Below are 8,184 nucleotides of genomic sequence, written 5' to 3'. Positions count from 1 at the left end.
TATAACTCGATAAATATACAACATTTTAAAAATCCGCTAGGTCGATCTCTCAATGATAGAATTTTATACAATGTGTTAAAATATTAACTTAGTTCAATGCACGGTTATGGCAATAAATGAAAAATTCGTGAAAATTAGATGCATCTTTGTGATTTTTTTTCTATCGAGAACGTTTTAAGATATCGTGTTTTTGCTCAAATCGAATTCTCGAAAATATATTGTAGTATCTAATTTTAGAAAATGAAACAATTCGGGGCTTATTTTCAAGTATAAAAATGAATTATAAAATCGACACTTTAAGGTTAGTCGCCCCCATGTGACAAATAAACCGCGAAAAGAAATTACATCAAAGGAGCTAGAATTACAAATAAATTAAGTCATAACTCATAACCCAATATTTTTTATAAAATTGGATCGAATATTGAAATAAGTAATTGAATCCCTAGTTATTGATATTTATGAAACATGATGGATTTATGAGATCCTATCAAAATATTATAATAACTAGATCGAAACTTGTAATGTTATCATGTGAACAGAAATTGCTTTTATCCATTCATATTTTGGATTATTTGGATGTTCCGTTATCCAATTACAGTAATTAGCCCGGATTATTTGAGACTCCATTTGATAGATCTATATGCGATAAATTCAATTATGAAATACAATGAAAATTGCACCTTTATCTGAGATATTAAAGTTTGTAATTGATTGACGGCGAAAAGAAGAATATCAATGACCACATAATAACCGGAGTCAGATATGATTTTATGATTGGATTTAAAATATTTCAGATTATCAGATAAATCATGATATTAATTTCCAACATTCACAAAAGGAAAATGGCGACTGAATCTCATTTTATTGTTGTCACCGTAAAATTGTAAATACCGTTAAATTGCAACGTAGCGGTACCCAACTAGCGCCACAACCCTGTTTCCAACGCGGGAATCGAACCAACGACCTCCGAGTCAATTAGAGCCGCGCTCTATACCACCAGACCACGGAGGCGTTCAAATCAAAATTAATGTCTTGTCTGACGTCTTAATGTACTCCTGTGATAACGATTTACGTGATCGTAAATTAGGTGGTCCGTATTCCATTTTCATAAAGCTAAGGATTGACACAAATTAAATCTACTTACGAAGATTGATTATGTACTTACTAGAATTGCAATTTCGTTGTATTGAAATTCGTTTTATTTATTTATCACATTGAAATTAAAAATATTTTTGCAGGAAAAACTATCCTATATTAAAGCGTAATTTTTCCAGGAATAAAAAATTGTGGGACAGTAAAGAGATAACAGAAATACAGTTAATCAAAAACACTTTTGTATTTATAAGATAACTATGAATGTAGAGTCAAGAGGAGGTATGTGCTGTTAGAAGGAAAAAATTTTAACCTCCTTTAAAATTCGGTTTAAAAATTTTAATTCTTTACTTCCTCAAGAGGTTTTTCCGACCCACAATGATGCATTTAAAGAGGCAAAACTGAATAAACCTAGAATTAACCAGGGGTAATGCCGTAAAGGGTAGAAAATTTATTTAACCCTCACTTGAGGGTCAGATCAGAGGAGCAAAGATCTTACGAATTCGTCCTCTTGAGACTTCTCAAGAGGACGAATTCGTAAGATCTTTGCTTACAAACACCAAAACATGCCTTTCTTACAAAAAATGTAAATTATTTTTTATAAATCTCTTATTCAGGAAATGTTAGTCCAATTTCCATCGCAAGTCGAACCTTGTTTTTTTTTTTTGGTTTGAATTACTTAATTTATTTAGTATTTGTTTGTTACCTCTTCACGCCGATTATGCTGCAACGTGGGAGAGCCATGCTTCGGCACGAATGGGCCGGCTCGACCGGATAAATACCACGTTCTCACAGAAAACCGGCGTGAAACAGCGCTTGCGCTGTGTTTCGCCGAGTGAGTGAGTTTACCGGAGGCCCAATCCCCTAACCCCTACCCTATTTCCTTCCCTACCCTCAACTATTCCCTTCCCTTCCCTTCCCTACCCTCCCCTATTACCCTATTCCCTCTTAAAAGGCCGGCAACGCACTTGCAGCTATTCTGATGCTGCGAGTGTCCATGGGCGACGGAAGTTGCTTTCCATCAGGTGACCCGTTTGCTCGTTTGCCCCCTTATTTCATAAAAAAAAAAAAAACTTGAAAGATATGGAGATGCTTTAAGTCCCGGGAAAGACATAGGATACTTTTTATCCCGGAAAAAATTATGGTTCTCGTGCGATAAACGACTTTAGGTGCAACTGAGTTGCGGCTGTTTTTGTTTTTTGAGACATCTTCTATACATCTAATATACATCTAATATATAAAATTCTCGTGTCACACTTGTACTGCGACCGCGAGTCAATAAACGTACAATGTGTTGGGACTGCGAGTCTTTATACACAATCTAAAATATTATGTATGCTTTATCTGTTCTATAAGTAGAATTATAGAACTATATGTTTGACGGATTGGGGGAAACAACTGCAGGCGATAACTGCAATTATTTAATTAACCGGCATGTACTGCGACTGTGAGTCAATAAGTACAGTGTGTTTGGACCGCGAGTCCTTTTACACAATCTATATTCTATATGCATCGGAATTGATTGCGGATCTCTGACGATGTTTTACCTATTCTATAAATAGAACTATACGTTTGCCCGATTGGGGGAAATAACTGCAAGTTAATTACCACAAGTGTTTAAATATATTAAGTTATTTTATAAACCGCCATAATGTGTGGATTGACCGCGAGTCTCTAAACACAATTTATATGCATCAGAATTGACTGCGAGTCTCTGACGATGTTTTATCTGTTCTATAAATATAACTATATAAAAGCGAGTTATTTTATAAACCGCCATAATGTGTGGATTGACTGCGAGTCTCTAAAGTCTAAACACAATCCTTATGCATCGGAATTATAATATGTTGGCTGTTACATCGCAATCGTATAAATCAGTGTACTATTCGTGAGCTAGCTCAACTGATAGGTGTTTTGACACCTTCATATCCTGATTCCTGACTCCCATCGCGGAATGTAACTGGTTTTCAGCGATTAAAATATTATTTAATACTAAATAAAATATGAAATGATAAATACGATAACAGAATCACACTTATTCTTAAATAATAATTGTTAAAATATTCAGCTTGGTGGATCGAGAACACAATATTCTCGACTTTTAATCATATTAATATGCAATAATCACATTATCAACGACCACAGAGCCGGACCCAGTTAAAGCAGTAGACTCCTTAAAATTTATTCTAAAATACTTTATTTCGACTTAGATTTTAGATAAATGCTCTCTTCAATCTTATTAGTTAATAGATTTATTACAGAGATCTTCGTCCGCTCCATCAGAACCTTAGCCAAACAGTTTGGCAATGGCTGTAATACGATATCTTCTACAGCCATCACTGTGCACTGTCATTGTTTATGAAAATGTTGACATTTATTGGTTGGAGACATTGGCTCAGATGAATGTGTGAAGCGCCTTTTGAAAGAAGCTTTCCTGTAAAAATCCTAGCCCATACCTGAGTAGTGTAGAACCCGGGATCCACTTATAAATTATTTGTTTTTTCTTGCACTCTGTACTTACAGCTGTATACTGATCATTGACTTAAAACTTTCTGCCTAATAAAACTCGGCAAAATAAAAATAAAAAATATGGTTTTAAATATCGGTATCGAAATTAATATTACAAAGACATAAACTCCCGGGCGTAATCGGATGTTATCTATATAAAAAAAGAAGAAGAAGAGGTTATAATATTTAAGTTATTACGCCCTGCGATGGTTATTCAAGATTATATTAAATTGGATAATGCTACGGGTTATTATTGCTAACGCTTAACGCTCTGCACAGAACAGCCACCTCCCAGTCTTACGGTTAGCCGCTGGATAAAGCAGGTGCTGTGCGAGAGCGGCGCGGCGTCGACACGGGGATTGATACTTGACACTATTAGTAAGACGACAGTCGACAGGCAGGAGTCAGGACTAGCGATTCCAATACTTTCCAATACTTTCGCTATTTTCTATAACCATAATTTTATCGACGAATAAAGTTTCGCTAAATCAGTTAAATAATCACCATGATCCCAGTATGTTATCATTTGAATCACAAACCATAGAGGAGAGCGAGCTATTTTCCCCATGAATAAAAATTTCAAAAAAGTATGTAAAAACAAACACTTGTATCCCAATTAATGATAAACGTAATGAGAAGTTTAGGAGTGAAATTATATCTAAGATTGGAAATTTAGAATATCATAGTAGCCCAGATATGACATTTGGTAAACTTTTCAAATTAATTAAAAACAATTTTGATACCACCTTCACCTCTAAAACGGCAAAAATAATAAGAGTAAATTTAGTGAATGGGCTACACCAGATATTATGAAAAGCAGATTAAAATTGTATGATCTTTATAATGAAAGAACTGTAAATCAAAGTGAACACTTTAAAAACTATATAATATTATATTCTAAAATATTTAAGCAAGTTTGTGGGGCTGCAAAATCTATTCAAATTAGAAATAAAATTAAGAATTCAAAAAATAAAATAAAGACAACATTGCAAATAATAGCAAGTGAAATAATAGCAAAAAAACGAAGAGTCGCCAGTCACAACTCAGATTTTAAATTAAATATAGATAACAAAAATATAACTTCCGGCAATGATGTTGCGACTGCTTTTGAGAAATTTTTTGGTGACATTCCAGTTTCGATTACAAGAAACTTAAAGGACTCACCTGATGATGCTCTATTGTTACTTAAAGAAAAGGTAAATGAATGTGATATCGATTTTAGATTTAAAGAAGTAGGTCCTCAAGACATTATAAAAACTTTTAATTTATTAAATATTAAGAACACTACCGACTTGTGGGGCCTATCAATGAAAGTTATTAAATCTATAATCGATGTTATCGCGCCTTACTTAGCGACTATTTTTAATGATTGTATAAAAAGTGGCATATTTCCTGATCTAATGAAATACAGTAAAGTTTTACCTCTTTTTAAATCTGGTAGTAAGTCCACATTGAGTAAAATTTATGAAAAGATAATACTGAATCAATTAATAACGCACTTTAATATAAATAATATTTTACATAATAAACAATTTGGATTTACAAAGGTCTACTACAGACGCAGGCGTTGAATAGGTCAGTAGTATTTTTAATGCCTGGGAGACGTCGCAGGATGCTCTAGGAGTTTTTTGCGATCTCTCAAAGGCTTTTGACTGCGTGCAACACAAAACATTGGTCAGGAAACTCTATCACTATGGCATAAAAGGCACAGCACTCGCCCTCCTAAAATCGTACTTGTCAAATAGAACTCAGAGGGTTGAGATAAATGGTAAAAAATCTGCTGGTGCTAAAATTGAAATGGGGCTATAAATGACCTGCCATTCTTAATCAAAGATAAACATGGGATAGTATTATTTGCTGATGATACATCGCTTACATTCAAAATCAATGATTTTTTGGGTTAGTCGCCTTTTAACAAGAAAAACAAATTTTCTTTTCAATACATATATTATTATTCTCTTTGTTCATAAAATAAGTTTACGGGTGTTGAAACAAGTCCGAAATGATCCATCACAAACTTATGAAATTGAATAAGTTTCTCTGAGAACATGCCAACAGGGTGTAGGTACTATGAAAGAGAGTCCGTGGGAGAGCCATGCTTTGGCACGAATGGGCCGGCTCGATCGGAGAAATACCACGGGCTCACAGAAAACCGGCGTGAAGCAGCGCTTGCGCTAGGTTTCGCCGAGTGAGTGAGGTTACCGGAGGCCCAATCTCCTACCCTATTCCCTTCCCTACCTTCCCCTACCTTATTCCCTTCCCTACCCTCCTTACCCTATTACCCTATTCCCTCTTCAAAGGCCGGCAACGCTACTGCAGCTCTTCTGATGTTGCGAGTGTCTGTAGTGGTTTTCCATCATGTGACCAATTTGCTCGTTTGCCCCTTATTGTATAAAAAATCCTTCAAGTATACGATTTTGGCATGGAGGTATCTTAAGTCCCGCGGGTGGATACTTTTTATCACACATAAACAAATTTTGGCGCAACGGAGTTACGGGCGTCATTTGTAGTCATTTATTTATGCAAAAGTGTGTCTGTCTGTCTGTCTGTCTTTTACTTCTTCACGCATAAGCCGCTGAACCGATTTTGCTGGGCATGGAGATACTTTGAGTCTTTGACTAAGGACAAAGGGTACTTTTTATCCCGGAAAATGTACGGTTTCCGCGTGATAACTAATTAACTAGGTGACGTCACCTAGTTAATTATAAATATTATGTAAATTCCTATAAACTATATATTCTGTGCTAATTATTCAAATCAGTTCGATTACATACGTTCTCATCTCGCATTTATAAGGCATTAACATAGCTTCTGTAACTTGAACTGAAACTACCTGACCTAGTTAATTACTATATCATCTAGTTAAATGTATTCTAGTCTCTAGAATTGTAAATTCTAGGTGCTACAATATTATACCGTTATAACTTAATATGCTAAGTACTCCTATACGGTTTGACTCGATAGTTTTACTCCAAATCGAGCAAAAACCACAGTGTGGACCGCAAAACTCACAGTTCGTAGCTGTGGTTCGTAGGCTCGCATCGAGCCGGCTCGATAGAATTAAATACATCCTATCCTGTATTTCCTTCGATTTGGAGCTGCCCCCTACCCTCCTAGAAGATAAAATAAACGTCAATTTTCCTGGCAAGTTTCCTGGCAATAAAAAATCGGCCAAGTGCGAGTCGGACTCGCGCACGAAGGGTTCCGTACCATTATAGAACAAAATTAGGCTAAAAATTGTGTTTTTGTATGGGAGCCCCCCTTAATTTTATATTTAATTTTAATATTATTATTATATATTTAAGTACTTATACATACATATAACTAAGGACTTTGTGAAAAATTCAAGTATCTACCTGTTGCTATTATTGATATAGAGCAAAAAGAGGTTAAAAAAATCACGTTTGTTTTATGGGAGCCCCCCTTAAATATTAATTTTATTTTTAGTAAGTATTTGTTGTTATAGCGGCAACAGATATACATAATCTGTGAAAATTTCAACTCTCTAGCTATTACCGTTCTTGAGTTACAGCCTGGAGACAGACAGACAGATGGACAGACATCGAAGTCTCAGTAATAGGGTCCCGTTTTTTACCTTTGGGTACAGAACCCTAAAAACGTGTTACCTACTCTGCGCATAATGAAGTTTTGGTCAGTTTAATAAAAGTCAATTGTCATGATTTTTTGTTTCAATATACCAGACTGACCATCTTTTCGAAACAGATCTGCCGAACTGAAACGACGTTAGATGATGCACGGCAACAACACACCGTCGGAGTGAGGGGTGTTAAAAATAAAAGCTATATAATTGCTTAAAATCGGTCTCTCAGTTTTGCAACTATCGAATCCATAATCTCTATAATATTCTCTCTCATTCTCTCTTTGACACAAGAGGCAAATGAACGTCATCTAGCACGTACGAAATAGTTACCGTTGGCAAACTGACCTACATCAGCGTACGTTACCTGCGCGTGCGCATGACGCATCGGTCATTGGCATTGCCAGTATTTTTGTCTGGCAAGGGAATGACCTGTTTTGGTGAAATAATCATCGTATCAATACTTTTACATGATTTTAATGTCTCCTATTCATAATTCCATATTAATATTACTAGCTATTTGACCGAGCTTTGCTCGGTTTTGGATAAAACACGAATAAAATGACATTTTCTAAAAAATATGATTCCTAGCCAGATCGATTTATCGCCCCCGAAACCCCCTATATACTAAATTTCATGAAAATCGTTGGAGCCGATTCCGAGATACAAGAATTGCTCGTTTAAAGATATAAGATAAATGCGAATGTTAAACAGCAGCTGAACCAATTCGGTTGTAGATAAACGGAGGGACATTTTGAGTAAAAAGAAAAGGAAAAATGGCGTAGCCGACATGTTTATATTCACCTTTTAATTATTATATAAATGTAAATTTTATATTTTTTCGCTACGATCCAAAATTGTGAACCACTGTTTAAAGTAATAATGTTCAAAAGAAAAAAATATCATGTTTTATCTGCTACATTTCCGCTACAAGCCATTGAACCACAGTGAAAAACAATAAAACCAACCTGTTTTGTCACAATCTC

Source organism: Aricia agestis, chromosome 6, assembly GCF_905147365.1.
Source record: "Aricia agestis chromosome 6, ilAriAges1.1, whole genome shotgun sequence".
NCBI classification, from domain to species: Eukaryota; Metazoa; Arthropoda; class Insecta; order Lepidoptera; family Lycaenidae; genus Aricia; species Aricia agestis.
This window is presented reverse-complemented; position numbering follows the sequence as displayed.